The sequence below is a fragment of the Thermobia domestica genome, chromosome 10, assembly GCF_964235325.1.
Source record: "Thermobia domestica chromosome 10, izTheDome1.hap1.1, whole genome shotgun sequence".
Classification (NCBI taxonomy): domain Eukaryota; kingdom Metazoa; phylum Arthropoda; class Insecta; order Zygentoma; family Lepismatidae; genus Thermobia; species Thermobia domestica.
Window position 1 is genome coordinate 8961649 of NC_137463.1, and position 21848 is coordinate 8983496.

General features: G+C 36.7%; 1 protein-coding gene and 1 non-coding gene across 4 annotated transcripts in view; both read left to right on the plus strand.

Annotated features, from left to right (window-relative positions):
- The window catches only part of Sh (Potassium voltage-gated channel protein Shaker), a 907958-nt gene that overhangs the window by 525205 nt on the left and 360905 nt on the right, over positions 1–21848 (plus strand). The gene's annotated exons all lie outside the window — the stretch shown is intronic.
- TRNAQ-CUG (transfer RNA glutamine (anticodon CUG)) lies at positions 10809–10880 on the plus strand. Its single transcript has one exon. It is a non-coding gene; the product is annotated as a tRNA-Gln (tRNA).

Here is a 21848-nt window from a genome sequence, read left to right on the forward strand (position 1 = left end):
TTGGCCGCAGCAGCGAGCAAAGACTACGTCCCACCAATATGTGATTCACAGATCGTACTTCTCCAGAACTCTAGGGCTTAATATTTCTGATTCCGAACGACTGCGAAATGAATGATTCCACGTATTTTTTTCTATTCCCATTATCTACTCCTACAACAAATTTGATTCAATTATCTCTGAGGGACATTGCAATCTTCCCTCGTTTAATTCTTGTGTAAAGCTCTCTGAGGCTCTATGAATCTTTCTTCCCTTAGCTTAATTCTTGTATACAGCTTTCTGAGGCTGTATGAAACTTTCTTCCCTTAGCTTAATTCTTGTATACAGCTTTCTGAGGCTCTATGAATCTTTCTTCCCTTAGCTTAATTCTTGTATACAGCTTTCTGAGGCTGTATGAAACTTTCTTCCCTTAGCTTAATTCTTGTATACAGCTTTCTGAGGCTGTATGAAACTTTCTTCCCTTAGCTTAATTCTTGTAATCAGCTTTCGGAGGCTGTATGAAACTTTCTTCCCTTAGCTTAATTCTTGTATACAGCTTTCGGAGGCTGTATGAAACTTTCTTCCCTTAGCTTAATTCTTGTATACACATGTTTGGGGCTGTATGAATGTTTCTTCCCTTAGCTTAATTCTTGTATACAGCTTTCTGAGGCTGTATGAAACTTTCTTCCCTTAGCTTAATTCTTGTATACAGCTTTCGGAGGCTGTATGAAACTTTCTTCCCTTAGCTTAATTCTTGTATACAGCTTTCGGAGGCTGTATGAAACTTTCTTCCCTTAGCTTAATTCTTGTATACAGCTTTCTGAGGCTGTATGAAACTTTCTTCCCTTAGCTTAATTCTTGTATACAGCTTTCTGAGGCTGTATAAAACTTTCTTCCCTTAGCTTAATTCTTGTATACAGCTTACTGAGGCTGTATGAAACTTTCTTCCCTTAGCTTAATTCTTGGATACAGCTTTCTGAGGCTGTATGAAACTTTCTTCCCTTAGCTTAATTCTTGTATACAGCTTACTGAGGCTGTATGAAACTTTCTTCCCTTAGCTTAATTCTTGGATACAGCTTTCGGAGGCTGTATGAACCTTTCTTCCCTTAGCTTAATTCTTGTAATCAGCTTTCGGAGGCTGTATGAAACTTTCTTCCCTTAGCTTAATTCTTGTAATCAGCTTTCGGAGGCTGTATGAAACTTTCTTCCCTTAGCTTAATTCTTGTATACACATGTTTGGGGCTGTATGAAACTTTCTTCCCTTAGCTTAATTCTTGTATACAGCTTTCGGAGGCTGTATGAAACTTTCTTCCCTTAGCTTAATTCTTGTATACAGCTTTCTGAGGCTGTATGAAACTTTCTTCCTTTAGCTTAATTCTTGTATACAGCTTACTGAGGCTGTATGAATCTTTCTTCCCTTAGCTTAATTCTTGTATACAGCTTTCTGAGGCTGTATGAAACTTTCTTCCCTTAGCTTAATTCTTGTATACAGCTTTCGGAGGCTGTATGAAACTTTCTTCCCTTAGCTTAATTCTTGTATACAGCTTTCGGAGGCTGTATGAAACTTTCTTCCCTTATCTTAATTCTTGTATACAGCTTTCTGAGGCTGTATGAAACTTTCTTCCTTTAGCTTAATTCTTGTATACAGCTTACTGAGGCTGTATGAATCTTTCTTCCCTTAGCTTAATTCTTGTATACAGCTTTCTGAGGCTGTATGAAACTTTCTTCCCTTAGCTTAATTCTTGTATACAGCTTTCTGAGGCTGTATGAAACTTTCTTCCCTTAGCTTAATTCTTGTAATCAGCTTTCGGAGGCTGTATGAAACTTTCTTCCCTTAGCTTAATTCTTGTATACACATGTTTGGGGCTGTATGAAACTTTCTTCCCTTAGCTTAATTCTTGTATACAGCTTTCGGAGGCTGTATGAAACTTTCTTCCCTTAGCTTAATTCTTGTATACAGCTTTCTGAGGCTGTATGAAACTTTCTTCCCTTAGCTTAATTCTTGTATACAGCTTTCGGAGGCTGTATGAAACTTTCTTCCCTTAGCTTAATTCTTGTAATCAGCTTTCGGAGGCTGTATGAAACTTTCTTCCCTTAGCTTAATTCTTGTATACACATGTTTGGGGCTGTATGAAACTTTCTTCCCTTAGCTTAATTCTTGTATACAGCTTTCGGAGGCTGTATGAAACTTTCTTCCCTTAGCTTAATTCTTGTATACAGCTTTCTGAGGCTGTATGAAACTTTCTTCCCTTAGCTTAATTCTTGTATACAGCTTTCGGAGGCTGTATGAAACTTTCTTCCCTTAGCTTAATTCTTGTATACAGCTTTCGGAGGCTGTATGAAACTTTCTTCCCTTAGCTTAATTCTTGTATACAGCTTTCTGAGGCTGTATGAAACTTTCTTCCCTTAGCTTAATTCTTGTATACAGCTTTCTGAGGCTGTATGAAACTTTCTTCCCTTAGCTTAATTCTTGTATACAGCTTTCTGAGGCTGTATGAAACTTTCTTCCCTTAGCTTAATTCTTGTATACAGCTTTCGGAGGCTGTATGAAACTTTCTTCCCTTAGCTTAATTCTTGTAATCAGCTTTCGGAGGCTGTATGAAACTTTCTTCCCTTAGCTTAATTCTTGTATACACATGTTTGGGGCTGTATGAAACTTTCTTCCCTTAGCTTAATTCTTGTATACAGCTTTCGGAGGCTGTATGAAACTTTCTTCCCTTAGCTTAATTCTTGTATACAGCTTTCTGAGGCTGTATGAAACTTTCTTCCCTTAGCTTAATTCTTGTATACAGCTTTCGGAGGCTGTATGAAACTTTCTTCCCTTAGCTTAATTCTTGTATACAGCTTTCGGAGGCTGTATGAAACTTTCTTCCCTTAGCTTAATTCTTGTATACAGCTTTCTGAGGCTGTATGAAACTTTCTTCCCTTAGCTTAATTCTTGTATACAGCTTTCTGAGGCTGTATGAAACTTTCTTCCCTTAGCTTAATTCTTGTATACAGCTTACTGAGGCTGTATGAAACTTTCTTCCCTTAGCTTAATTCTTGGATACAGCTTTCGGAGGCTGTATGAACCTTTCTTCCCTTAGCTTAATTCTTGTAATCAGCTTTCGGAGGCTGTATGAAACTTTCTTCCCTTAGCTTAATTCTTGTAATCAGCTTTCGGAGGCTGTATGAAACTTTCTTCCCTTAGCTTAATTCTTGTATACACATGTTTGGGGCTGTATGAAACTTTCTTCCCTTAGCTTAATTCTTGTATACAGCTTTCGGAGGCTGTATGAAACTTTCTTCCCTTAGCTTAATTCTTGTATACAGCTTTCTGAGGCTGTATGAAACTTTCTTCCCTTAGCTTAATTCTTGTATACAGCTTTCGGAGGCTGTATGAAACTTTCTTCCCTTAGCTTAATTCTTGTATACAGCTTTCTGAGGCTGTATGAAACTTTCTTCCCTTAGCTTAATTCTTGTATACAGCTTTCGGAGGCTGTATGAAACTTTCTTCCCTTAGCTTAATTCTTGTATACAGCTTTCGGAGGCTGTATGAAACTTTCTTCCCTTATCTTAATTCTTGTATACAGCTTTCTGAGGCTGTATGAAACTTTCTTCCTTTAGCTTAATTCTTGTATACAGCTTACTGAGGCTGTATGAATCTTTCTTCCCTTAGCTTAATTCTTGTATACAGCTTTCTGAGGCTGTATGAAACTTTCTTCCCTTAGCTTAATTCTTGTATACAGCTTTCTGAGGCTGTATGAAACTTTCTTCCCTTAGCTTAATTCTTGTAATCAGCTTTCTGAGGCTGTATGAAACTTTCTTCCTTTAGCTTAATTCTTGTATACACATGTTTGGGGCTGTATGAATGTTTCTTCCCTTAGCTTAATTCTTGTATACAGCTTTCTGAGGCTCGTTCTTCCCTTACATTGTAACGATAAAATTTAAATTTTTACAAATGTGGTATCTCTGAAGAGCCGTTACTCTAGTTAAACACAGTACCAGAATCAAATGTGAAACATTCTACAGGCATAAACAATTATAGTAATAAAATGAGGAAAAAATCTTTTTTCGGAGAAATTGGTTAGGGCACATAAAACTACGATAAATCCGGTCAAGATATCCTTTCGAACTTCCGGCTTCCTGATTGTGAAAGGACAACGCAAACAGTTTGATATTTGGGACAACGTAGGAACATTTAAGGGACAATCATCTCAATAAACATTCTTCTCTATAATAGAGCCTTACCTTATCAGAATTTTTTACATACAACTTAAGATACGAAATACAAGAAAACAATATTGTGTACAGTACGTTTTCTAGTAATCATTTTAGCACCAATGTTGTCTCTAATGTTAGCTTACGGGAAAACAGTAGCTCAGTGCTAAAGCTTATCTCTCATGTGAGAGGTCCCTGGTTGGAACCCTACCATGCTAGTTTGTGACAGACAACATTCTGTACGTAATTTTCCGGAATTCTTGTGGTTTCTCCCACATGATCATCCCACCAATCCTTTCACAATTATTCGTTTTCATTAATCACATTTGTTTGCCTAAGCGTCAAAGATATAAACGTAAATGTAAACCTAGAAAACTCATCTCATATTGTTTCTTCGTGTTAGTATTACTGTCTCACTTGGAAATGTATTATTGACAGTTTTTTTGACAGTCACTCTTTGTAAATTTGCCTGTTTCACTTAATACGTCACTTAAGCTATGTATTGTGTTAATATTATAACAGTAGTGCATTTGCTAGTAATTTTACTGCGGAATTTTCGTTGGCGAAACTACAGGTTTAGTGTCGTGTCTCGGCAAAATATTTGATGCGGAGAACCTAACCTCCAGAGATGTTGATTACGTCACGTATAGAAGTAATTCGTAAAATCGATAGAAGTTGTATTTTAGTCACAAGACGTGTGCAGCGTCCACTCGAAAACTCTCACTCATTTCCACCATATTTCTTTTTTATCGGCCTGAAAACGACACTTCAGAATTCATTTAGCGTCGCTGTAGGTCAGGCAAGCGTGATTCAGTTGTGTTGCTTGTAAAACCGTCTCTCCCCCCCCCATTTTCTCTGCTAAGAACGGTCTTCTTTACCCTCCTTCCATTCGTGCAGTCAACCATTCCATATTTTTTTACCAGCCATACCTTTCTACATGTTATACACGTGACATTTGTCAAAGCTTAACAACGTTCGTACGCGGACGGTCAAAGAAAGAGAATTCAATAGCAGAGTGGTTTGTCTCGAGGTGAAATCTTGCTTTTTTTTAACCAACAAATGTAAAGTCTTGCTTCCCAGATAACTTTACTTACGAGACGAGACGAGAAATAAGGCTGTCTCGTCTCGATAATCTAAGAATTCTTTACTATCTCTTCTCGATTCTCGGTCAGTTTTAAAATGCCTTGATTTTTTTCCTAACTCCATTTAGAACTTATCAGAATGCTTCCGTGTCACAAGAGGTCACGAAGGGTGTGATATAACAACATCCAAACGATATTTATTATTGTAAAAATTAAATAAAAATGAAATGAAATCTTTAAGTTTTACGTCCCACGTTTATGCCATGTTGGCTACAGGAGACTGTGATGATGAGAAATAAATTAAATGGTGGAATGAAGAGATTAGATGGAAAATTTGAGAACTCCAAGAAAACTCACAAAGCCCACTTGTAGAGAACTAGGATTGAACCGGGGACCCCACACACACCAGAGGTGAACGCTCTACCACTGAGTCATAGCTGCCTCATTTATTACTGAAGTATATTGTGGGAGTAAAGAGGACTTGCGAGCCCCCTCATGGTTATATGGATATCGTACACACCTTTTTTGTGGAAGACTAGGGTTCAATTCCCGGTGAGGCCTCATTTCCTTCCGATCCCACCTTAAGATGTAGGTCCACGTCTTCTATAGCCTCGCTGTTGAACAGGGCGCTAAATTCAAACCAAACCATTGAGAATACTTTCGTATCTTTAAAGGTTGATAAATGCTGTTCATTATGTTTGTACAATCAGTCAATTTACAGTTTTTATGCTTGAATCATGTAATACTAAACCAGTTTTGAGATCCGAGTTGGTTACCCATGAGATTTGAAAAAATTCTCGCCTTATCTCGATTCTAGAGACTAGAGACTAGAACAGGAGAGAATTCTCGTGTTTTTCTTTCCGTCTCAAATTTGAGAATGTATTTCTCACCTCCAGTAGAAGGTAAAACACTGGAAGTGTTAATTTTTTTTAAAAAAGTACCATATCCTACTAGTTATGCATTCCAACACAACATAATTGTATACAGGGGTTGTATATTACTCACTGTCAGTCGTTTGTTTCATGTCCAGATGGTAATGATAAACGAAGGATAACCATTTCTCTAGTCTAAGATGAATCTTTATTGTTTAGAGTGTTTTGCCCAATGAACACCATATATCACTGACATTATAATTAATTGTGTATGTAATGCGTTTGCTTATTACATACTGCATGCATGAAGAAAGAAAACACTGATCATACATGAATTAGAAATTCGAACCGGAAGTAGGCTCAATCTTGCAAATGGTGCGAGATATTGAAAAAAATAATCGAAAAATCTACCCTTTATGATACTCCTTACCAATTTTTATCAAGAAGTCTTTCACTTGTATCTGTAAAGGGACGTGTACATATGTGAGGAATGACAAGGAGATTCGTGCTCATATGTGAATGATGCGCTGTGTAGAAAGCACTAGTTCAGCTAGTAATAGCATAAAAAAGTTTTTTTTTTTTTTGAAAATAGAAAGGTAAAATAAGGATACATTCGACCCCAACTTGGGATACGCATTTTCATAATATGCTAATAAAATCAATTTGCTACGATAACTACCGTAACGACTGTTAAATGTGGTTTAAATAAGACGGATATTTTCTCTTAAGCTTCTCAATTATACATCTTAGAAAGTATATAGTAACATACTTCATTACATGATTGGTTGCCTGCCTATCAGGTGTATCCTACTTTATTTTTTGATTTTCTAGTGCATGGGGTTCCTGGTTCGATCCCCAGAAAGAGCTCCTTTGTGTCTAAGCGCTTAGCGTACGTGCCTCTGGCGTGGGAGACCCAGGTTCCATTTCCGGCGGGAGCTCATGTGGTCCGGATTCCACGTTAATCATTAGCTCCACGTCTCATGTAGTTTCGCTGCTGAAACTGACGTTAAACTCACAACCAACTCAACTCAACTCGATCTCCAGCCAAATAAGATTGTGGTGGACAACATCATGTTCGTGAGTTTCTCGGGGTACTCCCGTTTCCTCCCATTTCTCATTCCATTAATTCTTCCATCATCATTCACTTGCCTGAATCATCTGTCTCTCTTAGCCTAAAGGGCATAATCGTGGGACGTTAAACAAAAAGATTTCATTTAATCTTTTGGTTACGCATTATTTAATGTATTATATAGATCGTGTCTAGAATATTTCTGATACATATTGAAAATGAACTGAAATCTTTGAGTTTTACGTCCCACGGTTATGCCGGTTAGGCTAAAGGAGACGGTGATGATGAGTAATGAATGAAATGCTGCAATGAAGAAAGTGGGAGGAAACGGGAGAATCCCGAGAAAACCAGGGCACACGGTGTTTGTCCACCACAAAGTTCACTTGGCGAGGGCTGGGATCGAACCCGGGACCCCAAGCAGCAGAGGTGAACGCTCTATCACTGAGCCACCGCGGCCCCCTCTGATACATATTGTAAAATTAGAAAATATATTATTTCTGCTTTAGTAATTAGAGTTGAGTTGAGTTGATTTTGAGTTTAACGTCCCGTTCAGCAGCGAGGCTATATGAGACGTGGACCTACTGTTTAACGTGGACTCCGAACCACTTGAGCTCCCGCCGGGTTTAATAATAAGAATACATTGCTTAAGTTTGAAACCAGTCACAGATAAATGTATGAATTTTAAAGCAATATCTAACTATAAACTTTCCTTTAAAACTTTCCATCACGTGTTTTCATGTGAGCTTCCAACTGAGGTCCAGTCTAATATCAGAGTACTGAACTAATTTCCACCTTTAGGATTATGATTCAGATTAAGTAAAAAAAAAAGTTTGATAATTCGCCTTTCAAACAAAACATGTAAAATGCAAGTTAATACTGCAAAGTGTCATTGCATTTATTTAAAAAATTATCCAGCATGACATAATATTGAAATTCGCTTATTTCATAAGGATAACACAACAGGCTTAATGCCCAGTTATAGTGTCGTGTACATAATTATTTAACACACACTATTATACATACATAAAATATACATCGTTTAATTATGCAGAAGTTATTGCTTAATAATTGTTTTGAACTTGTTTTCGGACATACTAAATATATTTAATACATGAAATCTAATCATTCCTTTGTATGAAGTACACATTCTCCACAGAGGAGACTTATGTTAGTTCTTGCTTTTCTACAATAGAATGTCCCAGTGTTTGCTGTTCTAGTCTTACCTATTGGAACACGTAATAATACTTCTGAAACTTACTCTTGACAGTCAATTTTACCGTTTAATAATTTATGTAAGAACAAAAAATCAAAAACCCATTTCCTTTTCTCTGTTTGAAAACTAAAATTCGTCACTAGGTCTTCATAGGGGACATACTTTGGGCAGGGCCGTATCTTGTGGGGGACAGGGGGCAACTGCCCCCAGGGAAACTCCGCGCCATTCGAGGGAGGTTCACTTTAAAACAAAACTTTCTTACTCCGTATAGAATACGAACATGAAATTATAAATGAAGCATCAAACAGGTTCACTATATTACATAAACAAAACAGCACACAAAAGATAAATAAAACAAAAATGAGTCGTGGGCCCATTTCAGTAAAACATATCTAATATTTGGGGCTCTAGAAATAATATTATTCGTATGGCTTTGAGATTTGTTAATATTGCCCCCCCTTAATTAATTTGTCATATATGAAACGGGTCCAGGGGCGTGCGGGAGGGCCCACGGGCTCCGAGGGGCCCACAAAGAGTAAGAGAAAGGTGGAAAGAAGGGGGTTATTTTCGAATTTTGCAGGAGGGCCCCCAACAACTTTTTCTAGGGGCCCAAACATTAATGCTTGCTCCCAGAAAAGAATCCAAGTTACTGACATTGGGTAGACACCAGTTTTCTTGTATGCAAGCGTTTTTAAGAATTTAAACTGTATATTTTCTATTGCGTCAGAGTATTTAGTGACATTTAATGTCCAAACAGTACGCTATAGAAACATACCTACTGAAATGTTCACTATAGAATTGTATCTATAATGCTTTTTTGTCTTTAGACAATTAGGTAGCGATATTCATTTATACAGACATAATAACAGAGTACTTATATATAGGTTGTTAAAATGACTTAAAATTCTCCGGATTTGGCAAGCACATTTCAAATAAGGAAGCAAAAATTATTTTAACGATTTTTGAAAGTACTTTGTTGTTGAAGGATAGCGTTGTTTCGTTGTCACTAGTTCGTTTGGTTGTTCCTAAGTAGTTATTTTCAAAGAGCACCATCTGGTAAACTCATAAGTGATAGCCATATAATGTTTATTGTTATTTGTCAAATATTATATATACAGTTTGTCCAAAAAGTATCAGGACTTCATTCACAAACCAAAATTTATTCCAGATATAGTACAATGAGTTAAACTTCTTTAAAGTAAGATTCTTTTGTATTAATAAACCGTTTCCATCTCTTCTGCTACGCTTGGTACGCTCCCTGGAAGTTTGCGATCAGAATTTCCTTCTGGTACTGTGTCAAAGATATTTTCTATTTGTAATCCTTCTACCCTTCCATAGTGGTATCCTTTCTGGCTCCGCTTCATCAGACGGAAGAGAAGGACGTCGAACGGAGTCAACCTGTTATGTAGGGGAGGCCTCAGCAAATATGAGCGCCCGAAGGGGGCAGGAGGCCCGGGTTCCCTCTGGTTCACGAAAATGTATACATAATATAGCAAACTACGTATATTAAATACCAGATACGTAATATAACAACCATAGACATGCCTTCCCCAGAAATTTTTTCGGATGCCACTGCTCAGCAGCGTTCCTACGTTCCGCTTTTCCAGAAACTTATCACCAGTTATCACATTGTTCAGAAAATCCGGCTCAATCTCAACACTTCTCAACAGTTCCCGAAATATCAACACACAGGTTTCTTTGTGTTGTCTGTACAAAATCTTTGGTACTAATTTGTTAAACAGATTGTAAAATTTAAGAGTAAATCAGAATTTTGGGCTACGTTTCATGAACCATATTATATGCTGTCGTCTTCCTACCGTAATAATGAACAACCTAATGAGGATATATTACAATATTAGTTTCAGCTTAATAAGTAGATGGTTCTCAAACAACATAGATTTTTAGATTTACAAATTAATTGGTTTTCCTCCATTTTCTCGAAAACGAAGCATGAGGTTTCACACGCACACAGTTCTGTTCAGTTCAATAAGACTGTTTGGACATTTAGTTTTCGGTAAACACAAGTAACAAAATCTGATATCTATCAGAATATTTGCCGAACCAGATGACGAAAGTTCAGACAATTGTAATTTTACTGTATATAATCTATCCACTTAAATCTGAAGTAACAAACAAAGAAAACCATTGCATTATATACAACTAACAAAGGAAACCATAAAGTTTACAGGTTTGAGGACAGAATAAGATTGAGAATCTATCATGTAACCAGACCAGCGTCAATTACTCCCTTTGCTGGCTTAAAATAAGAAACAATAGTAATATATTCCGTTAGCCAATCATTTTTTAGGATTACTGAAGCGCTCTTTGATATCGGCCACTTTAGACCATTTTTATATATATCACCCTCCACCATGCACAAGTTGTGGGGTTAGGAGGGCGCGATGGCTCAGTGGTAGAGCATTCACCTCTGGTGTTTGGGGTCCCTGGTTCGATTCCAGCTCGCGCCGTGTGGACTTTGTGGTGGGCAAACGCCATGCTCGTGGGTTTTTTCGGGATTCTCCCGTTTCCTCCCACTTTCTTCATTCCACCCTTTCACTCATTTCTCATTATCACCGTCTCCTTTAGCCTAACCGGCATAACCGTAGGACGTTAAACTTAAAGATTTCATTTCATTTCAAGTTGTATTTAGATTTAAATGGCATTGGAAGTATCATTGTTCATCTCAGTGACACCCAATACTATGAATTCGACACTAATATCGATCATTTTCGATCTCTCCTCCTCCCCCTCACATACGTTGCACCGTCAAAATGAAATGATCAAAACCATTCCAGGCCAGAACTTCATCTATGTTGAAAATTTGATCGAGATCGGTCGGGTGGTTCAAGAGCTAATAAATTACAAACATACTCACTTTCATTTTTTAGATATGTAGAAAAATTGTTAAAAAGTCATTGGGCATTGTGGAAAAGACCTTTGGGTAAATCAAAAAGATGCTAACATGAAAATATAATGTAAGATCTTAAAGAGGTGGGTTACACCAATCCTATTTGATTCGATTATCAAATATAGTTTCAGGTATTGCCATCGATCCTGGGGGAAACGAAGAGGACTGCGCACCCCCCAAAGTTACATCGAATCGAGGGATCTGGAATTTTTTTACTTAGAACTTTGCTTGGATTTCTGATAACGAAACATCTATCTATACCTAATTGGACCCCAAAAGTTATATAGAAGTCGGAGCCGATGGTTTGGAATTCCTTATGTTATACAATATATGATAAAATTTAATTCAAATTCGTAAGGCGTACTTTAAAGATTAAAGGGATTCTCATTCGGGAAATAAGTTTGAGGTATCTCACAATTTAACCGACACTCAGAAATTAACTCCTACGTAATCGTAGAAAAAATGCGTTCTTTTACGAGGCAGGCACCCCATATGACAGTAATGAAATGTTGGTTGCATAAGTACCGGCGTTCACTAAATGTTTCTCTATAATACTCATAAAATGTAACGGGAATTCTGTTGTCGGATTTTACACTCGTGGAAAAGTAGCATAACTGGGCATTCTGCTCCCTAGGATTAAACCTGTCAGATTTCTGAGTGAAAAAGGGAAGATTCTACGACTTTTAAGGGAAAAAGAAAGAGGTGACAAATTTACATATGACAAACACATGTATGGTTTCACATAGTAACACGGAAAAATTTTATTGTAAACTAGGGCATTTCCTTTAAAAAAACACAATAAAGACAAGTATATTGTAATTCTAGGGAACTCATAATGTTCGGATACCACGTTAAGCTGTAAGTCCTTGTCTCAAACAGCCTCGGTGCTGAAAGAGACTCTAAACTCAAATCCAACCAACCATATTACATAAATCTTGCTTGGTGACCTTATTGTATTTTAACGAAGATTTTGGATCTCATTGTCCCATATTCCTTTCTATATGTTCGAACAATCCTTACAGGACATCAAAATCCTCAATCACTTGGAATTCTCCTTTTGTTAGTACACAGTACCTTCTGTTTGTGACATCAGTGCTTTTATTAGTCCACACTAGATCCTATTCCTGATATTGCTGCAACATTACTGCTTTTATTAGTTCACAGTCATTTCTGTTTCTGACATTAATGCTTCTATTAGTTCACAATCATTTCTGTTTTGACATTAGTGCTTTTATTAGTTCACAATCATTTCTGTTTCTAACATTAGTGCTTTTATTAATTTCACAGTAGCTTCTGTTTATGACATTAGTACTTTTATTAGTTCACACTAGCTTCTATTTCTGACATTGGTACTTTTGTTAATTCAAGTCATTTTTTTCGACATTAGTGTTTTATTAGTTCACATTAACTTCTATTTCTGACATTAGTGCTTTTATTAATTCACAGTAGCTTCTGCTTATGACAGTGCTGTTATTAGTTCACAGTAGCTTCTGTTTTTGACATTACTGCTTTTATTTGTTCACAGTAGCTTCTGTTTCTGACATCACTGTTTTTATTAGTTCACAGTAACTGCTGTCTCTGACAATAGTGCTTTTATTAGTTCACAGCAGCTTGTGTTCCTGACATTAGTGCTTTTATTAGTTCACAATAGCTTCTGTTCCTGACGTCGATATATCATGATCGATCGACATAATATGATCGAGACAGTGTTCACAAACGAAGGCTAAAATGCTATAAGAAAATTAAACGTATGGTTTGGGTACCAGTTCGAGAGGTGACAAAAACGGAACCTGTTGCATCTTCTCTATAAATATTAAATTGCATCATTGGATTGCTTTATTATCAGTGTATGGGAAATCAGTTTCTCTAATTAAAAAAACTATTTTTTCTAACTTATAAAAAAAATTAGAAATGTCTATGATTATACTTTAATTTCTTTTGTTTATTAAAAAACGGGAAAAAACGTTTTACAGTAAAAATCAAAAACGTGTAACGTAAAACGTGCCAGAAAAAATTAAGATCTGGCAACCCTATCCTACTAGTAGGTGTAGTTATTGATATATTGTTATGTATGCCATTGGAACTAAAACCAGAAGAATCGAACCTAAACGGAACCATTGATTATCGAATTGAATATCAAAGAATGGAATTGACTGTTTCTCCACGTAGTCCAGAAATATGAATTAAAACTATTTTTTCAATATTTTCAAAATAAATCTTTAAGTTTTACGTCCCATGGGCTAGGCTAAAGGAGACGATGGTAAATGAAGAAAATGGTGGAATAAAGAAAGTGGGATGAAACAAGAGAGCCCCGAGAAAACACACGCATACAGTGTTTGTCCACCACAAAGTTCACTTTGCGCGAGCTGTTTTCGAATCAGGGACCCCATGCACGAAAGGTGAACGCTCTATCACTAGGCCACCGCGGCCTCAGTTTCAATATTTTGAAATCCTTCTAAATGAAGACTTAAGAGCATGGAAATTATGCTACGAGCAAGAAAATTAGATATTTTTCGTAACACCGGTTAACTTTCTGATAAAAGGGACAACCCTCGTTACAAACAAAGAGTTTGCTTCAGCCTCAAAGTGAGTATGCGAATTTATTTAATACAAAATATCATGAGTGAAACAAACTATGTTTCTTGCATACATAGTAGAAATCAGTAAGGATATATTGTCCAGACGTTCACGTAAGGATATGTTGTGCGTCGCGGGGACGAGTCTAGTTTAATGACCCTCTCCATTCCACCTTCTATCCACCAATAGACCACTAACACGTCATCACACAAGCAAGTACCAATTATACAGAATAACCACCCTACCTATGCAGCCCTGCTTGAAGTCAACAGCGACGCAACTAGGTTAGTTGTCGCCGGGGCAAGAACTCACCTTAGTGCCCCCCTCCTGATCAACTAAACCAAAACGCTCCCCGACTACACCTAATACTGGCATCATACAGTAGTTCTCCTATTCCATTTTTTCTTGAAGTAGTAAAGTTTGATTTCAAAATTGCAGGAAATAATTTAATTTTTAATACAAGATAAAATACCAAACTAATTAGTATTTGATTGCCAAATAATCTAAGAGTAGTACACTTGACGTATTCTAATAGTATTTTCATAATAACTGAAAATCAATGTTTTTCGAATTATATCAGATTGTACATATGTGTAGAATGAATCAACAGTCTTTGCTTTAGAATACAATATTTAATTATGACAAATAGTCAAGCTGTTGAGTCGAGCATTATACTCGGGCATTTTACAAATCTCTTAAATCGATGTAAATTAAATAAAAACACAGAAAGCTGGTACCAAAATTTAGTTTTACGGGCTCTTTTGGCTGCAAAGGATTTTACAATGTCCTCAAAAGATAGCTCTAAAGCCAATTTATGTTCTATAAATATGATCCTAAGGTTGGTGGATCCTTGTCCTGTTCAGTTTGTTTTTCTTTTATTATTATCTTTAATTTACTAAAACTCCTTTCCTTGCCTTATAGTGAAAATAAATATTTGGCTAGTTTTGGCGCCTGGAGCAGAAGTCTCGTTTACCGCCCCCTAGTTACATCACTGGAAATGTACAATAAGTATTCGCTGGCATTACCAACAGATTGTGATATAGTACATTCAATGGAATCGCAAACACAACTACTACACTCGTCTGACCTGTATGGCGGCTACAATCTTCAAACTAAGACCAGAATATTCCCTACAGGCATGTACTATATTATGTGAATTTCTTTCGAAACGGATGAAGTATAGTTACTATTATAGTTGTAACGGTAGTTGTTGTTACTATTATTATAAAAGAATAATAATACAATAATGACTTAATCATAGTAACGGATATATCACTAACATACGAAAGTTACTGTTACTAAGATTATAGAATTATAAACCATCATAAGAATAGGACGGAAATAATTATGTCTAGGAACAAAAATTAAATTCGTAAAAGTTCGTACGACCAAAGTTTGCACGAATTCTGATCCAGTGAAACCGGAGTTTAAATCGCCGGAGAACGAGTGATCAATAGGGTATCAGGTGGTTCAAATAGTTGTAACTAATGTCGGTTATAAGCCAGATCCGTAGCCAGCCCAAAAATGTAGGTGGGGGGGAGATCCAACCATATTATAATTCATTTCCAAGCCTACCGTGAAAATTTTAGGGGACCCTCGTGGATACGGGCCAGTTACAGTGTGACCACCCTGCAAAAATATTTTGTACTAACCTATGCAGAAAAAAGTACTAGATCTGGGGAAAAAGAACTAAACTTTTATGACATTTCACTCTATGTATGACATTTTAACGAAATTAATCTTAGCAGAAGGTTTCCGACAGCTCCCCCTCCCCTGTGGGTGGAGAAGTGACCCCTACATTCTTGAAAGAAACCCCCAACTTCATTTTTTTAAAGTCAAAATTCGTTACAAACCGTGCAAACCACTTATAAGTTCCCAATTTTGACTTTACACCCCCAAATTAAAAATCTTTTCGGAATCCCTGCTTAATTGTCGTTTTAGAACTCACTGTAAAAAACACTGAAGTAACGTAAGTATAACAAATATAGAGGATGTCAGGAGAAAACAATATCATAAAATAGACTTACTGAGAAAATCGAGATTTAACTCCTTAATAGTCTACTGTTTAAACGAATCACCAAATATGTAATATTGTTTACTGTGGTCATTTATTAGTTGGAGGAAGCAACCGGACGGCACCTAAGTCCCACTTCCGCTCTTGTAAATACCTCTGTTTGAAAAAAAAAAGTAGAAAATCTTACCAGGAATAGTTAAATTTTCGTACATTGCCAAGTTTTCATGAGATTCCTTTTATCTCCCAAATGTATTGCCAAGTTTTCATGAGATTCCTTTTATCTCCCAAATGTATTGCCAAGTTTTCATGAGATTCCTTTTATCTCCCAAATGTATTGCCAAGTTTTCATGAGATTCCTTTTATCTCCCAAATGTATTTATGAGAAAAGAAGAGAAGGAGAAACGTACTAGATCTAGTACTAGCGGTGGTCGCACTGGCCTGTTATAAGCCAAATATTCGTCTCTCAATTATTAAAATCTCAAGTATAATGGAAACACTGAATTACAAATACGGTACGCAGCACTACACTTTTTTACGAATATAGCACTTTAATACCTTTGGAATATCCTTCACTTTTTCTGCACCTAGCGACAACTGCATTTCAGATAACATCACTATTGTTTTAGTCATTTTAACAAATTTAATGTTAAAATCTGGATTAGTCTTTCATCAACAGTGTTATTAATTTGTTTTGTAATTTCCAAAATATTTCACTTTAGCAACGAAGCACCATCTCTTAAACTTATTTGTGATAAGCATGTTAATGTGATTACTTTTGTATTCATGGAATACAGATCTTACATCTAACGTTGATCAGGAACACTTATTAAAATATTTAACCAAAAAAGTCTTAAATATTGTTTAATCGACTTTAATATAACGTATTCTCCGTTTTAGTTCGATTCTACGTTAAGTTTAGATCAACATTTATTTCGGTGTTTAACATAAATAGAACGTTTTAGAAAATACAGGGCCAAATCTACGAAACAGAAATGTGAATACAACGAAAAATGTTTACAGCAAAGTTTCTCAAGATTTTTCAAGTCTGGGAGCTTAATCAAAGGATATTGTACTCAGGTCAGTGCCGTGGGGGTCGAGCGGGGCGAAGGCCCCGGGCGCGCCGAAGTAAGGGGGCGAAAAATCGGGATAAAAAGGGGCAAAAGAAAGGAAAAGTTACTTGGAATATATGTATGGGGCGCCGTCGTATACTCTCGCCGCGGGCGCTGATTTTCCACGGCACGGCCCTGATTGTACTTCGCCGAACCAAGAAGCAGGGCCAGACTTAAATTCATTTAATTGGATCACTTGCTTTGAATCGGGCCCCTTGCGTAAGGGGGCCCCGCGCTAGAGTTTAATCTTTTTGCGGTTGTAAACTATACAGAAGAATATCTTGCAATATAAACGCTTTTCTTCATACCTCAAGTTGAGACATCTATTAGAATGTGAGGCAAGTGATACCGGAAGTAGCTACATCTGTTAGTGTGACAGTTTACTATTATGAATAAGTGTTATGCACTGAGACGTTCGTATCTGTTGTAAGAAATTCTCATTTTGAGCCTTTCTGCAACCAACATTGTATAACATTCTAGGATATTAGCATTGCTCACAGACTGAGATGTTTTTGTATTATAAATAGGATTCTTTTGTTTCATTTTGATATAAGTATAGGTAATGTTGAAAAATCAATGCATTGAAAGCCTTAACTTATTGCTTCCTACAGAGCTATTGTCATATGATGTAACCTAAAACGTTTCATGCTTGATTTATGCGATGCATTTTTATCACCTTTCCTTGCGTCACTTGTCAATACATGGAGGCAACAGGTAGTCAGTCAGTCAAAGAACGTGTTTTATATAATTTTCTTTCGCTTCTTCTCTTTCTTCCATTCACACTCTCTCCTCTTTTTATATGTATAGGGTGTTTCAAAAGATTTGATCTGTACAGCATGGGGTTATAGAGCGTACCAGAGGAAGAGCGTTATACCCCGATATAGGCAGCATTATCACAATGGCCTACGTTTGTGGATTCAGCGTCCCGTAGCCAGCCCAAAAATGTAGGGGGGCGGCTGAAGTTAGGGGGGCCCGATCCAACAATATGATAGTTCATCACCATAATATAGTTCTTTTGCAAGCCTACTGTAAAATTTTTAGGGGGCCAGCAAAAATTAAGGGGGAGCCCGGATCCCCCTAGACCACCCCCTGGATACGGGCCTGCAGCGTACTATACAGAAATGTAATGGACTACGTATACCTACCTTATATTTTTATCGTCTAGTGTGTACTTATCTAAAACTTGCGAAAGAATGAACGTATACAGGGATAGGTATCCGATATCATTTTGAAAAGAGTTGAGCGAATACCTAACCTATACACCACTGACTTAAGTACTACAAGCGACTGAGGATATAATAACAAAACCAGCTGAGAATGCACCAAGAGCATTGCCTCAACAAACTTAAAAAGAATGGAGAGATGGAGCGGGAAGGATAACTGTGATTCTTACAACATGTAAAAGTAAATATTTTTATCCCCACCTCCTTCTGTTTCTGGCAAAAATTCGCAAAATTCTCTATGACTTACGGTTCCCGAGATATCGCTCCTTAAATCTCCCGAAATTCGAACTTTTTGGCCAATATCTGGGAAACGGTGGCCGTTGGCCAGTGATCACCGGTTACTATTCGGTACTAAAATGTTCACTATCCTCTTAGATATTGATCAACATCTATATGATCTCTTTATGACTTACCGTTCACGAGATATGACTCCGTAAATATCCGAAAATCGGCCAATTTTTGGCCAATATCTCGGAAACGGTAAGAGTGACTCAAAAAATTCCATCATTTCTTTCAGATAGTTTTTGATGTTCTATCGAGTGGAAGGCTCAAAATTGAAAACAAAATCGCAAATAACAGCCAGACGCACAGACAGAGGATTCAGTAATTAACTTTTGAAGTTCGTTGAAAATCTTATTTTATTCCATTGATTTATATGAGGTATTATTTTACTGTTTCCTTTGAAATGAATTGAAAATTTTAAAATAGTTTCAATTTACTGATTTTTTCTAAATCTTCAAATCTATTAAAAACAGATGTCCCTCACTTAGTGAAAATTACATTTTGTTTTATAAAATTGTAATATTTGAAAATTAAATTAAATTTAAATAAAAAATAAATGTATTTGTAACGAAAATTCATTTTGAGAAAGCAAGATACATTTAATAAAAACTTGGAAAAGAAATGAGTAAAACCACACCATTCACTCACCATCATTAAATATAAACCATAATTAGAATTAAACCATAATTAAAATTTCACCTAATTCAAGTAATTTTCCATATATTGTCAAAAGTCATGTAAATGATATATCAACTGCATAGAGATATTTAATTAATGGCCCAGAAATTCAAGTACATGATCATGTTATTGTCAAAGTTGTTGCACACCCAAATTTCTGCACAACACAGGAGTTTTATTTGGAAGAAAGTATAATAATTACCTTCCCTTCAGTTTTTGCAAGAAGGCAGACTGACAGATGAAACAGACACAAAAACGCAACGTTGAATCAAATGTTTAGAAGATCGTTTTCACTTTTCTTGCGTTTATTTCTAACTGAATAATCTGTGACGTCACTATTTGGCTCTCCCCTTCTCTAAACTATACAGAGAGAAAGTTCAGTAGTTACTCAGGCATCCGTAATTACACATACACTGCCAACACTGATTTAGTTCATTCTCTTATCTCATTCCCTGCTTTTCTTTGCTCAGCATGTATTCTTCCTATCATTCTTCTCATTCTAAAACCATGCTCCTACGTCACACATTGAACAGGTCAAAAGACTGAAATACATACTTATAAAAAATCTTTGGATACACACGGATGTCCATAAGGGATCAGAATATAATGACTCAAATTGCATCATTGCCAGTTTAGCAGAGGAGCAATAATGAGGGGTCTAAAGCAGTTAGCAACTAGAAGCGTATATAATTTATACAGGGTACTCAAAAAAGTAACTGTTCAATGGGAATAGTAAATGAGTGAGCAACTGTATCATAGCTATAGCTAAAGGATGACCAAGAGCTCAGCCGTTCTTGAAACACAGTTGTTTGTTTTAATAAATATTCAGCCAGAAATATAAGCTGCATTTAAAAAAAAAATCTCGGCTCACCCTGTCTTACTCTTCTGACTACGAGCTTGAACTGTACAGTAACTTTTCGGACACTCTGTATAACAACTTTGAAATTTTTCAGTTTAAGGTCCCTCGATTATGCCTTTTAGGCTAAGAGGGATTATGATTAAAGTCAAATGAAGGATAATGGAAGAAACGATGGAATGAGAAAGTGTGAGGAAATGGGAGTACCCCGAGAAAACCCACGAGCACAATGTTGTCCAGCACAAACTTACTTGGCCGGGGTTCGAACCAGAGACCTCACACACCAAAGGTAAGCACTCTACCACTGATCCACCGTGACCCAAAACATCACTTTCAAGCAAAACTACATAATGGAGAGAGGACTTACTTTTTTTTAAAAAAAAAAAAAAGTACACTTTCAATCAAAACTACCAATGAAAAGAGTTTATTTAAGAAAAAAACACATTAAAATTTAAAAGTAGATATTTTGTTAGAGCTTTTCTATTTCAAGTATGCCCTCGGAAAATATGTGAAACATACTTCGGTCCCACGCCCGCGATCCCTTTTACGGGGGAAACCCTCCGTTTCCTTTGGGGAAATAAGTGAATGACCTCGGTTGTGTTGCCAATTTGTGATTCAATCGTTTGATCTTGGCGAGTGAAGAATGACAGTGCTTTAGTGAAGCATGTCAATCTGGCAACCCTGTCTACATCCAATTATTGAAAGATCTCGACCAAAGCAACTTGTTCCTCCTCTTTCGAGGGAAACATACAACGACAGCAGCGCTAGCAGGGGAACACTTGAAATAGAAAAACTCGTAAAATTTAGGAGCATGCTTCCTGCATCTTCAGAGGGAATGGGCACTTCTGGGATAGGCTATATGGTCGTTAATAGTCCAGAGGTAACGCTAATCACGTAGAACTATAAGCAGAAAAAAATCACGTGTTTGGTACGTTGTTAAGAATCTGTTTCTCTTCTTAACTGTTTCTCTTTTTGTTAAAACTTAACAATAACAATAAAAATCAAAATAATAATAATAAATCTAGTAATTTCCATATTATCTGTTGATTAAAAAAACTGCAGTACGTATCTTTGTCTTTGATGCACGTGGTCTTGGGTTCGATTCCAGGTTGGAGAGTTAAAAATTGAACCATGATTCGAACACCCCTGTAGGTCTATATCTTATATAGCCTCGGTGATACAAAGGGTCGCTAAACACACATAAGAGTGTGGATACCCTTCGATTTTTTAGTTTAACGCCTAAGAGGTATGCACCCTAAGGCAAAGAGACACTGTGATGAATAGATGAATGATAATGGTGGAATAACGAAAATGGGAAGAAACGGTGGAATAATGATAAAAAAACACACCCAGAACAAATGCCACCTGACCGAAGCTGGGATCGAACCAGAGACTCCATGTTCCAAAGGTGATGCCTCTACCTTTGACACACCGCAGCCCCCGATAATCTTAGTAAAATTCTCCCAACTTCAATAAACACTGCCGTGTGATTCTTTGAAGTTTCGGCAATAACTATATTGCTTAAGCGCCTGGCTTACTAAAAATAATACAAAATTTACCGGTTTTTCTTTTGCTTGTTTATTCATAAGTGAAAGTAAATAAGGAAATGCAACTCATCACAATCATAGATAATGTTATTGTACAACAGGAAATATGAACCTCAAGAATTTTCAGCGTTGCCATCCATAGAAATTACAGTGTTGCCAGAATAACATTTCCCCCCAAAATGTAAGTTAAGACAGCGACTAGAGGAATGAACTCAATTGCATTTGATTACGTATCTACACTG